The sequence below is a fragment of the Canis aureus genome, chromosome 15, assembly GCF_053574225.1.
Source record: "Canis aureus isolate CA01 chromosome 15, VMU_Caureus_v.1.0, whole genome shotgun sequence".
NCBI classification, from domain to species: Eukaryota; Metazoa; Chordata; class Mammalia; order Carnivora; family Canidae; genus Canis; species Canis aureus.
The window spans coordinates 36,987,193-37,009,863 of NC_135625.1; the positions used below are offsets into that span (position 1 = coordinate 36,987,193).

At 37.8% G+C, this 22,671-nt stretch overlaps 1 long non-coding RNA gene across 3 annotated transcripts in view; it reads left to right on the forward strand.

Moving 5' to 3' along the window:
• Positions 1-4,048: 4,048 nt before the first annotated feature.
• The window catches only part of LOC144284525 (uncharacterized), a 39,938-nt gene continuing 21,315 nt past the window's right edge, over positions 4,049-22,671 (forward strand). For all 3 annotated transcript variants that reach the window (XR_013352957.1, XR_013352958.1, XR_013352959.1), the window contains exons 1-3: positions 4,049-4,153; positions 15,205-16,200; positions 18,176-18,260. This is a non-coding gene — a long non-coding RNA (uncharacterized LOC144284525). The remainder of the gene's footprint in view (positions 4,154-15,204; positions 16,201-18,175; positions 18,261-22,671) is intronic.

Consider the following 22,671-nt stretch of genomic DNA (forward strand, 5'->3'; position numbering starts at 1 on the left):
CTGCTTTTAAAAAGAATATGAGCAATAGCTCTGTAATAAGGCCAGATCCAGTATTGAAACAGGAGGGTTTCTGAATTTTCTTACATCATGACAAGAAATGTATTGCAAAGAGCATGGTGAAAATTCATTATTTAATTGAAAACTATTTATGAAATTGAAGTCCTATTAATTCAGCAACAGAAATATAGCCTCCAGAATGTTCAAATTATGAATTATCTGGTGGACTCTGGGACCAGCCAGAAGGACTGGATTCAAAGTCCGTCTCTGCAGCTTACCATCTCTGTGACTGCACTTGGGCTACTTAGACCCCCTACTTACCTTCTGTGTCTAATGGAAGTCATAATAAGACGTAGACATAATAAGTCTATACAGGCTTGTGGATAAAATAGCATAACATCTGTAATGTGCTGTAACAATGCCTGTAACACAAGTGTCTGATCAGTGTTATTTATTACCTTATGCTCAATGTTGTGAGTTTCTACCATTGTAAGACCAGACACACCATTTAGTTCAAGAAACCCGTAAGATGCCTGCTCCTTATTTCTTGCCCTTCCCTTCATGCCAATATAGATTTGAATTCTGTGAAAATATTCCAGGGGGATTGAATTCCAAGCTTCCCAAAGGAAGAAATAAAGAGACCAAAGTCAGCTTGTCCCCGCTGAGTTGGCATCTGACAAAGATTTGAAGTGGCTGTGAGGCATCACAGCGAATGGCTGAAAATCACGTTGTCAGCCTGAAATGCATCAAAGCTATTTGCTGGCTTGAGCCACCCCAGGGAGACTCTCCATTCAGCTTAGTCCGTGCAGAATCACGTTTGGCTCTGGCAGGATGGAAACTAACTTCCCATCCCATATGGCACCTAGTTTGTAAGTAAGCACCTGATGGGAAAGAAATAATGACAGTAATAACCCCTCTTCACCCACAAACAATATTCCGTTAGGGACATCTGTTACCATTATCACCACTGACACAAATTCTGATATTACCCTGTGCCGCAGAAAACCTGATGAAGCTCTTCGCTTTGGAGCTAATGAGGAGGGTATCTTGCCTAAGCTGTGAGCATTAAGGAAGTCCACCAGTGGTATCAAGCAAGCCTGCCCCTGTCCTCTGGGGGTGTGTTGTTAGCACACAGAGAGCACTGATACAGCAGCCAGAATCATCTTCCTTGTACCTTAATATAATCCAGATTCAGTGCCACGCTTGTATTTCCATTTGGCTTGAGGGATGAATGTGCCTTTTCCAGAAAGTTCTCTGCAAGTTTGGGGAGGAAGTTCCAGCGAGACCTGTGACTAGTCTCTCCTTGTTCTCTGCCTTCATTAAGCCACCTGGTACACAGGTCAGATAAGCCTTGAATAATTCAGCTTCTTAGCAACCAGGAGTATACCGTGTTCCTGGGACAGTGACTTATAAGAAATATGAAATCACTTTTAGTTTCTTCATAGAGTTAAGGTGCTACATTATGGGCTATTTCTACATAGAAGGAAGCAGGTTAATGACAGAAGGAGACAGCTTTCCAAACTCCAGAATTGGACAAACATCAGCCCAAAATAGAGCCCTATTTTCTCATGATTTCTTAGCAGGTCTCAATATTCTGGTTGGCTAGGAGGAAATAAAATCTCCATGCTTGATTACTTCAAAGCAATGAGCAAGTCAAAGTCCAGTGAAATGTCTTCAACCAAGGCAAGCACAATCCACAGCAGAAATGATGAGTACTAAGTCCCTGCCTCCTGTTGCTTAGACACTGGCATCTTTTGGTAGCACTTGGTTTGTGTCTCTACTTTGGTGCATGCTTTTCCTCATATACTCATCATTTTGCAGAAAAGATTGGGCTAACGGTGAGATATTCTGAATCACAAAATCAACTAGAAAAATTTGGAATTTAGATTTTCTGTTTGTCACTTAAAATTGTTAGCATGCATGAGCCCAATTCTACAAAAAAACTGTTTGATACATAGATAATATATTATTTATTATGTATATTCCAAAGCAATCTGGAGACAAATGTTCTAAAGGCCTGAAAATAAAAGCTGAGACTTAGATGAGTAGAGTTATTGTTGACTTGTAGGAGACTGAGTTTCGTACTCTGTTTTTTGTTACCTGTGTTCAGGGGAGCCCTTCTACCTACCCTTCAAATTATTTGTCCTCTATAAGCTTCCTTTGTCATCTCTAAAATGAGAGAAATAATCTTCCTGTCTCACAGAATTGTCATAATGATGAAATGAACTAATTCACAAATGACACTTAACCATGTACCTACAACACATTAAGGCCTTAGCAAGCATTATCCATGCAATGTGATGATTTCTATTTCACTTTATATTTTACCAAACATTTCCATGTATATGAGCATATGGGATTTTCTTCTTCATTTCACTCCTTTTGTTCCTCATTGCTAAAAGGAAAGGAGTACTTGAAAGATGGCCAGTGATAGCAAGAGCAAGTTTCCATTGCCTTGTAAAATATTCCACTCTTAAGGAGGTAAGTATCAAAGGCAAAAGATGAGAATTTCCAGAGAATATTTTGCTTAAGTGAGGATCCTATGAGCAGTGATGGGAAAGGAAGGCAGTTATCTCAACTGGGCAGCTGGTACACAGAGCTGCCTTTCTGGGAGCCCTTAGGAGGTGAACTTGTCACTGACCGATGAAGACCCAAAAGAAAGGAAGATGATATTTACAGCATTACCTGAGCAGAAGCTGCTCCTAATTGGCTGCTTGTAAGAGTAGAGTCTTTGGGAAATGGAATAATGTAAATACTTCTCAGATATTGAAGACACAAAGGCAGAGTTATATAAGTTTTACATCAATGTTTCAACTGATGGTCAGCTTCATTCTCTGAGGGAGGTAGCATTATTATCCACATTAATAGATGGTAGTTTCTTCATAACTTTTTTGGGGGTCACACTCATTTTTATCATGATAAAAAATAACAGGCAATCTATCCTTAACAGATCATGATACAGTACAGTATTGTTAACTGTGAGCAAAATGATATACAGCAAATCTCTAGAACTTTTTCATCTTGCATTACTGAAACTTTATGCATATGGAACAACAACTTCCCATTTCTCTCTCCCTCAACCCCTTGGCAACCATCATTCTACTATCTGTTTCTAGGAGTTTGACTACTTCAGATACTTCATAAAAATAGAATCACGCAGTATTTATATTTCACTGGCTTATTTCACCTTACATAATGTCCTACAGGTTCTTCTACATAGTTGCATATGGCAGGATTTCTATCTTTTTTAAAGCTGAGAAATATTCTGTTGTATGCATATGCCACATGTTCTTTACCCATTTTTAGGCTCTGATGAAAATTCTGATCTCTTCTTTAGAAAAGTCTTCATGCATGTAAAGTGCGGCATATAATTTTTAGTAGTCCAAATCTCACCTAAGGCCCATTCATAAAACTCCTCTGGGAAGAAAGGAAGGAATGAACATTTCTCCCCCACAATGGATAAGCTACTTGAGCATATGGACTGTCTTTTCCTCATGTCACCATCACAGCTGCCAGAATAGATATGTGAGATGTGGTTTTCAATGGAAAAATAAATGAATGAATGTCAATCCAGGCCAAGTGTTTTGTAAACATTGTCTCAGTTAATCTTCATAACATCCTATAAAGAAGAGATTAGGATCTCTATTTTACAGATGAGGAAACAGGGAAGGATTACGTGCTTTCCCAAGATCACAGAGCTTGTACATCACAAACTCAGAATTTGAACTCAAGTCTGTCTGACTTAAAGCCTGTGTGTTCAGTATGTACTATATTAGTCAGCTCAAGCTGTCATAGCAAAATACCACAGACTGCATAGCTTAAATAACAGACATTAATTTGCCACAGTTCCGGATGCTGGAAAGCCCAAGATCAAGTGCTGGCTGATTTGGTTGCTGGTAAGAGCTCTCTTCCTGGCTTGCTGATGGCTCCTTTCTCCCTGTGTTCACACACGACAGAGGGAGAGAGCTCTGGTGTCTCTTTCTCCACTCATAAGCCTTATCAGGCAAAGGTCCCTCCCTTATGACCTCATTTAACCTTTATTACCTCCTCACAAGCCTTATCTCAAATATAGTCACATTGAGGCTAGGGCTTCAACATATGAATTTTAAGGGAAATAAACATTCTGTCCTTAGGATGCACTATTCTGCATGTAGAGGTAAGTAGTAAGAGAGAAACATCTGAGTTTCTTGTTGTACTAACATATCAAAGGGTGTATATTTTTGATGTCATTCAGTCTCTCAGAGACATTCTTTGGTAATTTTTGCAAGCTTAGATGATTAATTTCCTATCCAAAAAAAAGGGAAGAAAATTCATGTTAAGTTAGTGGTATGCTCTGGATCTGCCAGATTGGTTTTCTTGCATCCAGTCAGCATGTGGTTTCCTTAGGACGGAGCTCTTCACATGCTACTAATCATATGTCAACATCGATATACCATAAGAGTTTCAATATCTAAGATGATGGGGTAAGTGAATTTTTACATTTCTATTCCCACTGGACTGGCCAGCTCTCACAGGTTGGTGGTGAGATTTTGTGCTCATGGGACTTTAATGTAACTTTTGATTATCCTAAGAAAAAAATGATTCAAAAGCAGTGGATGGAAGCAGCTGGACTCAAACCTTTCATTCAACTCGCCTTCCACCTTCACCCACCCAACTAGGCTTCAGCTGACAGAGGAAGACATTTTTCTCTTCCTCCTTTCAGTTACCAATCTCAGCAGTCATTAACACTTTAAAAGATCCTTTTTGTAAATTCAATGAGCCGCTTTTAATATCCCCAGCGATGGTCTTAAACTGGCTCCTCTTCCCAGGAGAACCTGCTTTTTTACTATGTGCCCGTGGTGATGGTGGTGGAGGGAATCACCACTGCTTTCTTATTTTTTCTAATATAGAACATATAATGCACTTTGTAACTTTTTATTTTTTTATTTTTTAAAGATTTTATTTATTTATTCATGAGAGACACACAAAGAGAGGCAGAGACACAGGCAGAGGGAGAAGCAGGCTCCATGCAGGGAACCTGATGTGAGCCTCAATCCCAGGACTGGGATCACGCCCTGAGCCAAAGGCAGATGCTCAACCACTGAGCCACGCTGGCATCCCTGTAACTTTTTTTATTATTTATTTTGCTAAGTTAATATTACTTGTCTGAGGTTCAAATCGAAAGATATTCCAGGGTTTAAATGATCTTGAAATAACAGGGTTTGAGCAGATTCCCTCCAAGTAAGTCACCTTTATACCACCATAATGTGTTTTTTGTTTGTTTTTCCAGTTTTGTTGACTACTATGGACATAATGACATTGTATAAGTTTAAGGTGTACAACCTAATGATTTGATACATGTATATATCATAAAATGATCACCACAATAAGTTTAGTTAACATCCATCATCTCACACAGTTATTTTCTTCTTGTGATGAGAGCTTTTAATATCTACTATCTTTGCAAATTTTAAAGACACAATTGAGTATTGTGAATCATAAACTCACACATGTACAGTGAACTAATATTTGACAAGGAAGCTAAGAATACTCAATGGAGAAATTCTCAATGGAGAAAAGACAATCTCTTCAATAAATGATGCTGGAAAAATTGGGTATTCACATGCAAAAGAATGAAACTAGATTACTCTCTTACACCATTCACAACAATTAACTTAAAATAGACTAAACACTTAAATGTAAGACCTGAAACCATAAAGCTCCTAGAAGACTATAGGGGAAAGCTCCTTGACAATGCTCTTGGCAATGATTTTGTTATATATATACAACACCTAAAGCACAGGCAATAAAAGCAAAAAAAAAAAAAAAAAAAAAAAAAGGTACTGCATGTTTTATTAATAACATGATGATAACTAATATTTATTTATCCTTACTACATGTCAATAATATGCTAAGTACTTGGTATGGCTTATAACATTCGATCTCATAATAGCTCCATGAAGGAGATGCTGGGGAAGTATTCCTATTATGTAGATGAGGAAATTAAATTAAGAGAGTTTAATGGCTTGTTGAGTGACAGTCAAGAAGAGATAGTAAAACCAGGATTTGAGCCCAGGGTGGGTCCAAACTCCCATCTTTACTTGTAACCACTACAGATGATGCACTGATCTAACATCTTTCCTGTCACACCTTTCCTCTTCCCTTTATTTACTTCCTTTCCCTACGTCTCAGTAGCACTGGTGGTTGTGATTAATTGTGGCATAGGCATTCATTTATTGAACAAGTATTTATGATAGCCCATGAGTGTGTAAAAGCAATTTCAACTGGTAGAAGGGGGAAAAATAGATACATAAAAAATTATTTTCTCAACTCCCAGATTATTTCTTTGTCCATATTCCCTGTGTTAAGTATAATCTCTCCATCTTGCTCTCTCTTATAGAGGCTCTGTCACTTTTTGTACTTAACAACCCCTATTTTACAATATGCAGTGCTATGCACAACAATGTATAAGATGTTTTAAAGACCATCTTGGGTAACTTTCCTGTAATGTTGGAATCTGAAATGTTTTCCCCTAAGCCCACAATTTTCTATATCATCAAGCTGCTAAATTGCCTCTCTGAAAGGCAGGAATTACTCTGCTGATTTGATTTCTTTTGTTTTCTTAAGCAAGTATAAGATATTACCAATTTCTTTTTAATCTACCACTATTGCCATGTCTCCCTCCTCACTTTTAAAACTCGAGACAGTTTTCAACAAAGTACCTGTAGAAATACTAATTTTTAAAGAATGAGGAAAACTTATGTGCTCTAATGTTTTAATTGGTATCCTTAACCCTCTCTGAGAACCTTCTAGCCCAATTTCTAGCAGCAAACAAGCAATCACAGCAGTCTGGAGTCAGGAGTCAGAATTATCTTCTTGCTATGCTTCTATGTCTTCTGTTTGTCAAGCAGTGATTGTAAGGCTGCCTTAAAGGTCTCCCTTAAGAACTAGAGGCAGATGTTTCCTGAAGACTTTTCTATGCGCTAATTAGTCAATATGAGAAGATACAGACCTTTGTGTTACAAAAATTTGTCAGAGAGGTGACACTCCTTCTGGTAAAGACAGAGTCGGACTCTTGTCCTGTGTATATCAGAGTTACTTAAAATTAGAAGGAAGCAAGTAGTTAATGACTAGCTTCTTCCCCTGAACCTGGATCATGACACAATTAAGTCAAGAGAATATCAAGTAGGGATAATTTCTCTCAGTTACAGAACAAGTAAAGTATTATAAGGATTTATGCCACTTCTTTAAATAACTGAATCCAATGATTCAAGAGCTTGAATTTGATTATATACTTGTGACCAGAATTCCATTTTTGTACATACTCTACTGAAAATACAGCATCTCATAAGAGTTTCTGCTTTGGCAAAAAGTTTTTCTATAGAATTTGGTCAGATTTTGAGTGTCTTTTCTCCTTCACCTTAGAGTAGTTTGCTTATTCACTCTCAGAGTTGGCTTATGACTTAGGTGTCTATTGGCTTTGTTATGTGCCATCTGATTTGGGATATTTCAGAACTTCAAGGTAAAGATTTCATCACGGTTTACAGGAGATACATACTAGAGAATGAAACCTACATGCTTCTGTGAATAAGAACAGACTACTTAGAAATTTTAGAAGTTTCTGATTTAAATATATGTTTGCGCACACACACACACAACACAACCTAAATCTGATTTATACAAAAATTCACTCTCACAGAAAAACTTTGGCTTTATTGAAGTCAAAATGGAAAGGCCTAGAACATGCCTTTTAAATAAAATGATTATTTTGATGAAGCATGTTTTAACTGGTTTTTATATACCTGAAATGATTTTCATATTGAGATAAATCAGAACATTTAACTAAGTAACAAATTGAATGTTATTGGTCATAATTTCTTATGCAGAATTTTAGACTTTACATTATATTTACACGGATGCTCATAAGTATGAAAAATAAACAGAGAAGTTAATTTGTCCTTGCCTGAAATTAAGTTTTCTTGTATCATGGTGCAGGGCTGGCTGAACAGAGCCTCGGTGAGTCTGTGTGTGAGGGAGAAAGACTCAGGTGGAGGCTAGGTGCTCACCAGGCCCAGACCTTATGGTTATCATTTCAGCACATCTTCTGGAGCATTGTAGAATCTCTCATCACCCCATAAACTTCTGCCATTCCTGTACCAATTCCCAATCCTGAGCCTTCATCCTGTACTCTCTCCCAATCTTTTAACTCCCGGCTGCTGAACATGAGGAGAAAAGTCATGAAAAAATATTCTCTGTTATGTCCTAATTCATCTTCCCAACTCAATTAGACTGCCTGCACTACCCAGAAGAAACTTTTATTTATCATTTCTTATCTCCTTTAATAGCCCACAGTAGGTGATTCTACATCCTAACCAAGACTACAGAGTCTTTGGATGCCCAGTGTCATCTCCATATCCCTAACTCTCAGGGGTGACCTTTTATTCTTCTTCTTTACATGATTGAGAAATTCTAGCTCATCCAGCCTTAATTCCTAATCTCATGTCTGCTTCATCTGACTATTGCTCCCCATCATCTCAGGGTTGGCCTGAATGTTCCTCTAAGCTCTTTCCCCCCCTCTCCTGGAGAACAAGAACTGTCTCTGTGTTACTGACACAACACTGTTTTGCATCTCTCAAGAACTTCTTTATATTTCTTTTTCTTCAAAGTTTTATTTTGTGACTTTCCATTGGCTTTTTTCTATGTATTTTTCTCTGTGTTTGTCTCCTCATGTATAAAAATAACTAAAACCTAACAAATAAAAAGCACCCTAGTAAGTAATAGCAAGAATTTAAATCAGAATCTTCCCTTGTTCTCTAGGAAATTATAGAAAGAAATAATGGAAAAAAATAAGTGCCCACAAAAAGATACACACACACTCCATTTAAAAAAGGACAAGAAATTAGAAAGCTGCTCGGGCAGGGGCAGGTTTGTCAGGGAGCTGGCATGGTATTTGGGATCAAGAGTAGTAGTGAACTATGAATGAAATGAAAAGATCTCAGTGCAAGAGTTCCCAGAAAGCACTGGCAAAAATAATTCCTAAAGATAAAGTTTATATCATAAGGTACAAAATCTGCATAGGAATGCTGAGAACAGAGGTGAGGATTATCCAAGAGACTCAGTGCACAGAAATGGCAAGAAAAATGCCAATAGAGGCTGGGACAAGCAGTGTCTGCTGGGAGAAAGCATTTAGTGAAATACCCTGCAATAGATCCCATGAAAACAGCCAATTGCAAGCCCAGAGCTAGTAGCAAAAGCCCTTCTGGACCACATTAACTTCAGAAAAGGGTGGAGGCCTATTCAGAAGTCACAGACAGAAGTACATGGAAGTATCATACCAAAGTAAACAGTATGTTCCTCCAGCAGCAGAAGACAGATCCTTGAGTTGTGTGGCCATTTTCTTGCTTCACACTTCCTGGTCCCCTCTACCATGGAAATTGCTTGTCTGGAAAAAAATCTAACCTAGTTCACCTTGAGTCATAAAAGAACAGTGGCACAGAATCCATTCAAAGATACTATTAAAAATGTGTAAAGAAGCAGTAAAACTTTCCAACGAGAGAAGGATCTGGTGAAGGCACCAGAAAGATAATTGTCAAGTTGTAGCCAAAGATTTAGCCAAAGATCCCACCATTAAACTGAGTTATGAAGCAATTACAGTAAAAAGGAAGACCACAAAGCAGAAATATAAGAGCGTGTGGGGAATGGCCACACAACACAGACAAGTGAAACAAAAGCTGACAACACTCAGAGAAGGAAGAGACAAAAAAACAAAAGGATTACACAAATGAGGATTATTGGAAAGAAAGCAAGGAGAGCAGTTTTTGTGGCTATCAGTAGCCCTGAGGGGACAGTAGCAACGGTAAAATAAAAGAAATAAAATGGGTGAAATCTCTTAACTCTAAAGAGTCTAGAGAAGGGCAGGTAACATATTCACATTTGGAATCCTTAAAATCCAACAACAATAACAATGGAACAAAACAAAGGTTTTAAAATGTAATTCAAGAAACTTTTCTGAAAATAGAGAAACTCAGCCTACATTTTGTTCCAGAAAATACTCATGAGAATAGTCAACTCTATGATGAATGCTAGTAAGGTTACTGAATGTTAGAGATAACGAAAGAATCCTTCAGATATAAAACCAAAAAAAAAAAAAAAAAAGAAGTCATAAGGAAAAAAAAAACCTCTATATAATTAAGCTAACATCAGATGTTTCTCTCTACCATAATATCCAACACCAAAAGACCAAAGACAGTGAGTGAAGTCGTGCCTAAAAAATATGAAAAGCACATAGATTATGAATCAAAAATTTTATATCTAGCCAAGCTATCCTTTAAGCATGTAAGATATAGAAAGCCATATATGATAGCTACAGACAGCTTAAAATGGAAAAATTCTGAGAATACTTTTTCTGTAAGCTTTGCTTGATGAAATGATTTAGGGCTTTTACTCAGTGGAGAAATGATAGCAGAAAATTTAGCAACAGGGTAACAGCATCATATGGAAATACAAGATGGTTTGGTGACATACAAAGAAAACAGCTTACAAAAGGAACAATGGAAGAGTATAGACCTAGAAAAAAGGAAGCACTGAAGCAAAACAGAAGCCTTTATTTTAGGTCTTAGAACTTCAATTCAACAGCACAGATTTGAGTAGCATCCCTAATTATGTCTAGTTGACATAGAAGCTTTTATTAGCAGAGCGCTGGGGTAGCTCAGTCAATTAGATGAAGGACTCTTGGTTTCGGCTCAGATCATGATCACAGGTCCTGGGATCGAACTCTGTATCAGGCTGCAAGCTCAGCACAGAGTCTGCTTGAGATCATCTCTCCCTCTCTCTCTGTTCTTATCCCACAACTCTTTCTAAAATAAATAAGTAAATCATTTTTAAAGGCTTTTATTAACAAATGACAGAAGTACTAAGAAACAGGGCAGCCAGGTGGCTCTGTGCCACCTTCAGCGTAGGGCATGATCCTGGAGTCCCACTTCGGGCTCCCTGCATGGAGCCTGCTTCTCTCTTTGACTGTGTCTCTGCCTCTCTCTATGTGTGTGTCTCTCATGAATAAACAAATAAATTCTTTTAAAAAAGAAGTACTAAGAAACATACACAAGTTGCTTTCCAAAAATTACAATTTACATTTTACCATTTATTGGTTATCTGAGTAGCTTATGACAGTCACTAGGAAAATAGATTTTGCAGTACCCAATTTTTACCAAGAATGTGGGTGTAATGGTCTGTGTTCAGTCATATGCCTTTGCACAGCTCAGAGGTTTAATGTAGTTTTGTTTTCAAAAAGCAGGATAAAGTTTTAGGCCCCCAAAATGGAGTCTGCAATGTTCAAAGAGTTTATAGAGGTTCACAAATCAGAGGGTGCCCATAAAATAAACTTGCTGATACCTCATTGCTAGTAACGGAGATGCAAGAGATAGCATTGAAAGCTGGCAAATCAAAAAACAAGTATAAGCAGGGTTACACATACAGTGGTCACATATAGGGAAAGTACTTTGAAGGAGGAGGAAGTAGAAAAGAGAGAAAAGAAGGTGGATGAAGAATACACAAAGCTATCAACTGATTTTCCAATGCCCACAAAAAAGAAACTAATAGATAGTAGGTATGATTATAGTGGTAATCACCTGGAATGAAAAAAGTTTAAATATCAGAGGATGCGCAATTTTAAAAATGAATAGTATACATAGTGGGGTCTACCCATGAAAAATGAGTTAACTGGAGCCTAACTGACATTGGGGAAGGGAAAAACCCAACTTGAAGTAACTCCAGCCACCTTCCACTACCCAACAGGAGAGAAAAATCTGAGAAACACTTGCATATTTACAATCCAAAAGCACAGGCTAAGAGACCAAGCCCTCGGGCCCCTGTGTTGCTCAGTCAGCTAGGCGTCTGACTCTTGATTTCAGCTCAAGTCATGATCTCAGGGTTGTGAGAGCCCAGCACCAGGTCTGCATTGGACATGAAGCCTGCTTAAGATTCTCTTTCTCCCGCTTCCCTCTGCCCCTCCCCTTTCTAAAAAAAAAAACAAAAAACAAAACTGAGCCCTGACCACAGTACTATTGAATGCTTCCATTCCCCCACATCTCACTACTACATCACTAAGAGTCCTCTGATAGCAGTAAACACAATGGATAACATATATTCATATTTGCTTATATGCATAAAGAAAAATTAGGAGAGAGATTCAAGAAAATGATACACATGGTGGCCTATGGAGGCCAACAAACAAAAACCAGAGTAAATGGGGACTCATCTTAACATTACACTTTTCACTTGGTTTGATTTTGGTTTGTGTGTTTTTTTTTCTTTACCAAAATGAATGTATTACCTGTAAAAATTATTTTTATTACTCAAAATTAAACATTCAATATTTAAAAATAAGAGAAATTCCATTCCAGCAGCAAAAATTTCATCAGAAAACTGTCCTTTGATTCCATTGTAGCTTCATACTACCATCTGAGTTCATTTTCATATACACTTAGACTTCTTAAAAGTATAACACATGCTATTGTAATAAAAGCATGAGTAAATTATATTGGCTTTCTTCACTTTCTCACCCTCTTCAAATAAATATTTGCAGTTGACTTCCCAAGGTCACCAATGATCTCATGTGGACAAAGCTATAAAAATGATCATCATTAATATACCTACTTAACAATTTCGTATAATGCTGTTGCTAAGTCAAATGCTGGTGAAGTAAGAATATTAGGGAAGTTTGCCATTTACGGGAAATAAAAAATGACTGACTTTTTGTAGTAAGTGATATTTGTCTCTTTATGTTGCAAGTTTTGATACTTTCAATTTTGCCAAAATAATGTTAGATGGAATGACTTTGATTTTTTGAAATGAGATTTTAGTAAGAATATTACTTTTTGATTCTGTTATTTCAAAAAAGGTTTGTATATATGATTAGGTATGCATTTACACAAGGCTTCACAAAATCTCCACACTCCCATACCAGGGCACCAACTTACGCATTGCAATCCAACCACACAGTTCTACATCACATAGTGTCCACTCATAGACTCTCCTTAAACACGCATTCCAGGACCTCTTCCTAGATCATCCCCACCAACACCCCCACAAGTTCTGATAATATTTGTTATTGAAGCAATAAGTTCACCGATAGGCACTTGCTTCCTCTAGTTAAAGCCAGCTTCAGGGACGCCTGGGTGGCTCAGTGGTTGAGTGTCTGCCTTTGACTCAGAGTGGGATCTCAGTTCGGGGATCAAGTCCCACATCTGGTTCCCTGTGAGAAGCCTGCATCTCCCTCCGCCTATGTCTCTGCCTCTCTCTTCACATCTCTCAGAAACAAATAAATAAAATCTCAAAAAAAAAAAAAAAAAAAAAGAGCCAGCTCCATTTTCCAGACGTGATGTGAAGAAAAAAGAATCTGAAATAGCATTTTTGTCTGAAGTAATAAGGAATCACTAATTTTCCTGACACAGTTGGAAGAAAATGTGTTTTAAAATTATATATATATATATATATATATATATATATATATATATATCCTGCAAAATGGCCTTTGTTTTCCTCTTGGTGCTAAAGCTTACTTCATTATGCTAATTCTAGAGGGCCAGTAAAAGAAAACTGACTTAAATTGAAGAGTAATCCATAGTGAAATTGACTAATCTGGTTTCACTTATTACTGACTCTGTTAAATGCAAAAGTACTATACTAAATTGAAAATAACAAAAGAGCAAATGGTGTTTCCAAATTGCTAATACTTTGGAAAGCCAACATCTTCCTGCATGAGGTATGTGTGTAGCATAAGGGACATGTGTCCTAATGGGGATTTTGCAGCTTGTTCTTATAAAAACCTGTATGAAACTCTATCAGAATTCAAGAGTAATCTTTAACTCAGACAAGTCAAGGGAGCATTTTTATCTGGCAAAACCAGGCACAAACAAAGAAGAGCACGTAAGTGGCAATTAAGAATTTCATTAGGAAAAGCCATAAAACAATATAAATGTTGACTATACTATGTAAAGGACTTCAGTTGTAACAGATACCTCACATCTGTACATTCCCTTCTCTCATCACACTGCAGCCTCTGGCGCAACAGGTTGTCTTTTTTTTTTTTTTTTTTTTTAATTTTATTTGTTTATTCATGAGAGACACAGAGAGAGAGAGAGGCAGAAACACAGGCAGAGGGAGAAGCAGGCTCCATGCAGGAAGCCGGACGTGGGACTCGATACCGGGTCTCCAGGATCACGCCCTGGGCTGAAGGCGGCGCTAAATCGCTGAGCCACCGGGGCTGCCCAACAGGTTGTCTTCTTCTTCTTTTATTATTTATTTATTTATTTATTTATTTATTTATTTATTATAGTCACACAGAGAGAGAGAGAGAGGCAGAGGGAGAAGCAGGCTCCATGCACCGGGAGCCCGACGTGGGATTCGATCCTGGGTCTCCAGGATCGCGCCCTGGGCCAAAGGCAGGTGCTAAACCGCTGCGCCACCCAGGGATCCCCAACAGGTTGTCTTCTTAAGTACTGTTTCAATTATAATTAAAACAGTATTCTCAAAAATAGAGAAAAGTATGTACAGTTTGCTATTCATCCATCAAAGGGAGGAAGGGAATACAAATGTGTTTGTGTGTGTGTGTAAATATGTACGTGGGTGTGTACATACCACATGAAATCTATATATATATATAATATATATAAAAATATAAATATATATATTTGCTTACATTGTTATGCACACCTATAAGGGGGTAGGTGAGAGAATAAGGTAAAGGAAACAACAATTCAAGCTAAACTTCTTTGACAGTGGCTTGTTTTATAAATTAGAATTTTAAATTATGTACATCCATTATATAATTATAAAATAAAATTTAAATTTAAAAATGATCCTAGAAATAAAAAATAAAACAAAATAAATAATAACTGTGTAATTCGATTTCTGGCATAGCCATTTCAGAGAGGAAATATTTCAAGGGACTCTAAAACACAATAATTTGGCTGCATGTCCATAGTGGGATAGATCCCAAGGGAAACAAATTGCAAAAGAAAAAATGTAGCTGTTTTCAGTAATCATATCATTGATGGTAATGTTGTATTACTGTTATGAGGCTATTGTGTGTATAATGTGAGATAAAGCAAATGAGTAATTACATTGGTGTTATTGAGAACTATCATTTGAGGCATGGGATAAGTCTTGATTTTTAATTGGAAATATCAGTATAAATTCAAAATGTATTTTTAAATGTATATTTTCTAGCTCTGTCCCCTAGGAAGGCCTAGAAGCAATGAATAATACCCCTGATGCCCAGTCATGGTCCTGATATGTTATCACCAACTGAGAAGAACGAGAAGTCTTTGAAGGCATAGCTGTTACCAGGAAGAAAAATGTGACTTGGATAATTTTCAAAATAATCAAGGAGAAGATACCTGGGAAAGTGTTAGGTGTATGGAAGAAACAGGATGAGCATTTCTCGACCAAAAAGCAAGGCAGCTATCTGAGAAGACTACACTGTGGCAAAAGAACTTAGAAGCCAACTTAAACCGGTCCTTGCTAGTCAAAGATGAGACATTTTGAACATCAATAAAGGTAATGACCAAAGTAGCTTGAAAAATATTAAACTATTTAAATCCATGAGTTCATAATGATATCTATGAAGTCAATCATCACCTTTGGAAAATATTAAGCCTCACGATTTTGAAAATTCATAAATGGAAGAAAATAACCATTCAACCCTTAACAGCTATACCTTAGGGCAATCAAAGAGTTGATGAAGACAGATTTCTCTATATAGAAGTATTTATAGTAAGGATTGAGGAAGGAATGATGGAATATTACCCTTCTGTAACGTCAAATGAATTAATTCATCTAGTGATTAGTGATTAGTGATTTTCAATAGCTACTACTATCATAACAACAGAGAAAACTGGAAATTAGTTACCTCCTATGGGAAGAACACAGCACTACCTGAAGGAGTCTGGAAAAAAACTCTAACTTGAATATGATGACTACTCATGTACATGAGATATAGAGAATGCAGGATGTTAGCATTATGCATATGACCTCCACAACACAGCCTGCAACAAATTCTACAGGAAAAATGATGGATTCTATAACAACAAGAACAACAACAACAAAAAAAAAATGCAAGAAAAAAAAGAGAAATGGAGAAGACACTTAAGGGGCATGTTAATCACAGTGCATGGATCTTGTTTGGATCCTAGTTCAATAAACAAAGAGTAGAATTTGTGACAGGTGAGTACTGTATCTGAGGCTGACTTCACCACAGTAGTTCTCGGGCCTGCCAGACTCTTTATGGGTCTCTCTGAGAACATTCTCTGGCCTCAGAAACAGGCCAGATGTCCCAGGACATAACTCTCAACCAGTGAGATGTGACAGAGGATAAATATGCAGCCTCCATGCCCTTCTGTGGGACAATATTGACATGTGCCCCACACTGTGTCTCCAAGGGTCTTCAACGGGATTGGATCCTACTTTCCCACAACAGCACTTCTCCATTAGCACGCTCTTTATTCATTCCCTTGCCCACTTCCTCCCACTTGGAAAGGCTTCCTGGTATCACCTCCAAAGATAGTTTATAATGGCATCCAAATCTTTGTCTCAGGGTTCCCTAATTTGGGGGAACTTGGACTAAGACACTGGGAATTTCATAATCATAACTTTATTTTTCTGTAGTGTGATTATAGGGTCAATGTCTTATTTTAAAGAGATACTTTTAGGGGCACCTGGGTGGCTCAGTGGTTGAGCATCTGCCTTCGGCTCAGGTCATGATTCTGGGGTCCTGAGGTTGAGTCCCACATCAGGCTCCTGGCAGGGAGCCTGCTTCTCCTTCTGCCTATGTGTCTGCTGCGCTCTCAATGTCTCACATGAATAAATAAAATCTTTAAAAAAATTAAAGAGGTACTTTTAGAGATACTTTCTAAAACCTTTATAGATAAAATTATATGATGTCTGGATTTGTTTCAAATTTATGAGTCACTGGCAAAGTAGGTAGAGTTATAGACATATAAGATTGCCTGTGATTTGATAATTGGGAAAGTCACATGGTGGGTGTATGGAGGTTTGTTATACTGCTATCACTACTTTTAAAGATGCTTAATATTTTCTATAATAAAAAGTTTTATCAAATTAAATCCACACTAATGGCACCTCTGGAAGGATTCAAAGAAAATAGAAAAATCGGTTGCCTCTAATAGGAGTCACCAGGGGACAGGAAAATATTGTGGAAGGGAGATTTTTCACCACACAATTTTTTTTACATCTTTTAAAGTTTGGCTATGTGACAGTATTACATTTTCCAAAAAAAAAAAAATTTCTATAATAATAAAACTGCAGAATTTAGAAGAGAAAGTAAAAGGCAGTGTGACTGATCCACTTTCTTACCTAAAACCCTTCATTGGTATAAATGAAAATTCTTTGACATGTCCTAAAAGTCCCTGCAGGATAGTCCACGTCCACCTCTCAAGTTTTAGCTCTTTATAACTTAGCTCAATATACTTCAAACAGGGCACCTGGCTGGCTCAGTTGGTAGAACATACAACTCTTGATCTCAGGATTGGGAGTTTGAGCGCCATGTTGGGTGTAGAGATTATTTAAAAATAAAATCTTTAAATATATATATATATATTTAAAATATTTAAAATTTTATATAAAAATAGAAGTCTTTAAATATAAACATATTTTATATATAAAATATTTATATTAAATATATATATATTCCAAACATTTTTTTTTATTTTTGTCAATCTCTTTCTCTCCTTAAAGACTTTACACAAGCAATTCCTTCTTCCTTTTGGTGGGCATTTCCTAATTCTAAACTATGTCCTCATTTCATATACACTCACAGTATCTATGCCCCGATGATCATAATTGTGATTTCATTATTTTTATATTATATAATAATATATACAACACCTATGATTTTAGTCCACAAACTCAGCTCTGTAAGAAATATTTCATTATATGTTTCTTTCTGTTATCTCCTTCTCCCATTAAGACTCATCTTTACAAACACATGTAGACTACTGTGGTCCCTTTGAAAACTCAACTTAGCATTTATTGGATGGAAAGGGATGGATGGAAGGATGATGGATAGATGGATGGATTGAAGAGCAAATAAGTAAATGAATGGATGCAGCTTTTGAATTTTGGCCATTAGTTTTGTTGCCCAAAGGTTTGAGTTAACATGTGGCTGATCTTTGTATTTCAGTGTTTATAAAACTAAATGAAAGCCTTGGTTGTACACTATGAATAAGGAGAAAAGGAGGATACTTGATTGAAGTGGATACCTCTAAGTAAGTTGAGACCACTCCACCCCCATGTGTCAGAGTAAGCATCACTCTCTTTCTCTCTCTCTAAACACTTTGATACTGCCCGCAGTGCAGAAGGGACTCTGTCTCCTCCACTACAACTTGGGAATGTTAAAATCCCTTTGCAACATTATTACAGGTATCAATAAGTATTAATATATGTCAACCTGCATTGTAAATGTCAAGGCTTTTAAAACCGAAGTTAGTCTGTACCTTAAATGATATCAAAGTTAAACATGGAAGCCATTCTTGGGCAGGAAAATTTGTTACAAGAGGAAAAATGCAGATATGGAATGCACCTGGAGGAGAAGAAGACCATGTTGACTATGGCTTTCCAGTAGAATTCAGTTGGCAAATTAGTTCTTATTGTTCATTCCATCTGGTCTTTTAAGGATCATTGTGTCCATTGGGAATGTAGCCTTCTCTGAATTCAAGATGAGATCCTCACTGAAGCACCCTTTTACTTCATGTGTTTAACGCATTTATTCTGTAACTAAGTCAACATCATTTCATATTGTTGGGAAAGAGGGGCATCCCGACAGCTTATTTTCATTATTCCAGCTTTCAGAAGGAATCACGACATGCCTACGAGGGAGAGACCGTGCTTGTAACCTGGAGGGAGGCAATTTAGGAACACAAAGTAGGTACCTACAGGCTTCAGACCTGTGTATTTTATGATCATACACATCCACACTGCTGAGATGCATCATTTCTTTTTTCGAATTGTCCTGCAAGATTAGGCCCACCTCACCAGACAGGGATAATTAAGAGAAGAAAAACTGCAGGCCCTCACCCACAGTATCCCACAGCAAAACATTCAGGGAACAGACACACCATGTGAGTTGGCATTTTTTAGGGTAGTCTCCATTCTCGATTGCCTCTCTCTCCACAGGGCAACCATGCAAGCAACATGAATGGTGAGGGGACACCTACAGATCTTGGACTCCAGACAGCCCAGATATGATTGCTAGCAATTTTACAGGAATTGCCTAGAAATGCCTGCTGCCCAGAACCTGGGATTCTTGGGATGTTGCTGTGCCTCTCCTTCCTATAGGAAAGATCCCATGAATCTCAAAGGAAGCTGACCTTGGTTGCAGCTCCTCTAGTTGGAGAAAGACTTCCCTACGCCAACCCTCCCACTAGCTCCTTGTCCAGACCACCTGGAGGAAGTTCAGGTTCATTTTTAAACAGTCTTGCTTCTTACACAACACAAAGCAGCACTAACATCTGTTCAAATTCACTGTGAGTTAGCAGGGGCATGCAGCACACAAAACCAAAAGTGAGCCTACCAATACTGCTAATCAACTAAAAAATACAAACTGACTGAAAAATATAATTAAACAAGCAGACATTTTTCTGGGCTTTCCTCCCTGTGGAGTCAGTTAAAGGGCTAACTTAAAAACTCTCTAGTCATTCTCATGCTTCTATAAACCCAAGACCAACTCTTCTCAACAGATGGTCATGAAATAACCCCTCATATCTTTATAGAAAAGAGGAACAGTGTGCTCAGAAATGAAGAAAGATCTTGAAATAAAGAGCACAAATTGGAGCAGTAAAGAGAAACTATTTGCTGCCCCCAGGAGGGTATGCCCTCCCTTCAGATAGCAGAAGTTTCATAAGCTACAGACTGATCAGATGAAAGTGAGAGCAGAGAAGCAAGCAAGTGATGTGAAATGACATAAATGTTTCATCACCAACTTGAAGCAGACCTTGTCAGGACTTGCAGAGTAAGATGAGCAAGGTAAGGGCGTGTTGTGCACTTGAAGCCGGACACTCTTTCTTCCATTGGTGTTGAAAAAAGAACAGCTCTTGGTCATGTAGGAGTTTTAGGCAAAAATGTTAAGCTTCTACAGAAGCAAAATTCTCACAAAAATCACAGAAACGGCATGCCCATTGTGGACATTGTCTCTATTACTGTTTAAACAACTATCGAAAACAACTAAGTCTTTTGGTTTCGGCGCAAAATCATTGTGGTAGATTCTTGATGGTACAAGATATAATATATGCTCATGAAAACTATTTTCTTTTCATAGGCACTTAATCTTATCTTTCTTTTTTAAATATTTTATTTATTTATTCATGAGAAACACACAAAGAGAGAGAGAGAGAGGCAGAGACACAGGCAGAGGGAGAAGCATGTTCCACGCAGGGAGCCAGACCCAGAACTCGATCCGGGGTCTCCAGGATCACGCCCTGGGCTGAAGGCGGCGCAAAACCGCTGGGGCACCCCGGGCTGCCCTAATCTTATCTTTCTTTTATCAGCATAGCAGGTGCAAATTTATCCTCATATACTAAACTGTATTTTAAGTTAATTAAAAAAAACACTTTCTGAAGAGAGTGACTGTGTTGATTCCCCTTTCAGCTAGTTGTAATGACTCACAGAATCATCCTGTCTCCTTTCCTAGGCAATAACCCATATCCCTGACTCAGCTACAAAATCAGTTGAGTCATCAAGCTGATCTATAATTGCTGCAACAAGTTCTCATTCATCTTGGAATGTTTCTTTGGAATACCCGATGCCAGACTCTTTGGTTATGGTATCGCTAATGTTTTGTCTCTTGTAGTCATCTCTTTTTACTTATTTATTCAAATGAGGATCTTGACTTATGCTTCAAACAGCTTCTGAAAATTAAATAAACTTCAAGTTACCAATCCTTAAATCTTCCAGTTTAATCTTCTGCTAAGATTCTTAAGTGTTAGGGTATCAAGTTATGTGTGGTTTGACCCCTCCCCTTTTATTTGATTGTTCAGGAGACACAAATAATGTGAGATTGATGTTTAAATATTAAGTGTTGGGCAACCCCGGTGGCGCGGTTTAGCGCCACCTGCAGCCCAGGACGTGATCCTGGAGACCGGGGATCAAGTCCCACATCGGGCTCCTTACATGGAGCCTGCTTCTCCCTCTGCCTGTGTCTCTGCCTCTCTCTCTCTCTGTGTGTTTTAAATAAATCAATAAATAAATAAATAAATAAATAAATAAATAAATAAATAAATAAATATTAAGTGTTGTGGGGCACCTGCATAGCTCAGTCAGTTGAGCATCCAACTCTGGATTTTGGCTCAGGTCATGATCTCAGGGTCCTGGGATCAAGCCTTGCGTTAGGCTCCAAGCTCAGCATGAAGTCTCCTTGAGGATTCTCTCTCTCTCCCTTTTCCTCTACCCCCTCCCCTGCTGTCTCTCTCTCTCTCTCTCTCTCAAATAAATAAATCTAATATATATGTGTGTGTGTGTGTGTGTGTGTGTGTGTGTTGCACAATGTCCATTGTCTTTGAATTCCGTCCAACTCCCTCACACAATGGAATAACCATGGTAGCTGCCATTGTATCTAGGGTTTTGCAACATGACACCATCTGGACATATGGGAGAGATTTTCCCATGGAACAACCTGAATCTAAAGCATTAACAAGGAGATGTTAACAGAATTCAAACAAGGCCCAGCCACTCCCACATCACTAAAACACTAGGTGAAGAAAATCTCCACAATAACCAAGATCTTTTTAGCAGCAATACTACCATTCAACTCAGTTCCGCTCTCCACTGCGCATGGATTATTTATCATTTCAACAAGTTTTGCACTAGCAATTGTGACTATTCACTAGAGAGTCATGCACACTCATGAATTATTTTGGCAGAGCTTTTTCTCATGTCTTATTTGGATCATGATAACAGGACTGTGAAGGGACATATACCCAAAATATCAGTTGGTACCAAGGCAGAAAGACAGTGCTAAATGATGGTTTGGCTCGGTGTGGACATTTTTATAGCTCTTATTACTCTAGGTCCTAACTCAAGAAATTACTCCAATAAGGCAAAAGCTTGCCCTTTGCTTTGTGTCTAAAATGTGAGAGGAGGGCAGCCCCGATGGCTCAGCGGTTTAGCACCGCCTTTGGCCCAGGGCCTGATCCTGGAGACCCGGGATTGAGCCCCAGGTAGGGCTCCCTGCATGGAGCCTGCTTCTCCCTCTGCCTGTGCCTCTGCCTCTCTCTCTCTCTCTCTCTCTGTGTGTGTGTGTGTCTCTCATGAATAAATAAATAAAATCTTTAAAAAATAATAAAAATAAAAATAAAAATAAAAAATCAAATGTGAGGGGAGAAGAGTCTAGATATACTTTTCTTCTCTCTCTCATATACATAAGAATATATATATATATAAGAATAGATGGGATTTTTATATCTCAGGTATATACATGTACATTCATTATACATATATATGTGCTTATATATTATTGTATATATATACACTTGTGCTATATATAATGACTTTCTTATAGCCAATTAGTAGACTTGCATTTTTATTGAATTGCACGATTCTGTAACTGAGCACCTTGGAATGCTTTGCATCATTTAATTACATGCTGGTAATTAAATAACTACATTCAGGGAGAAAAAACACCAC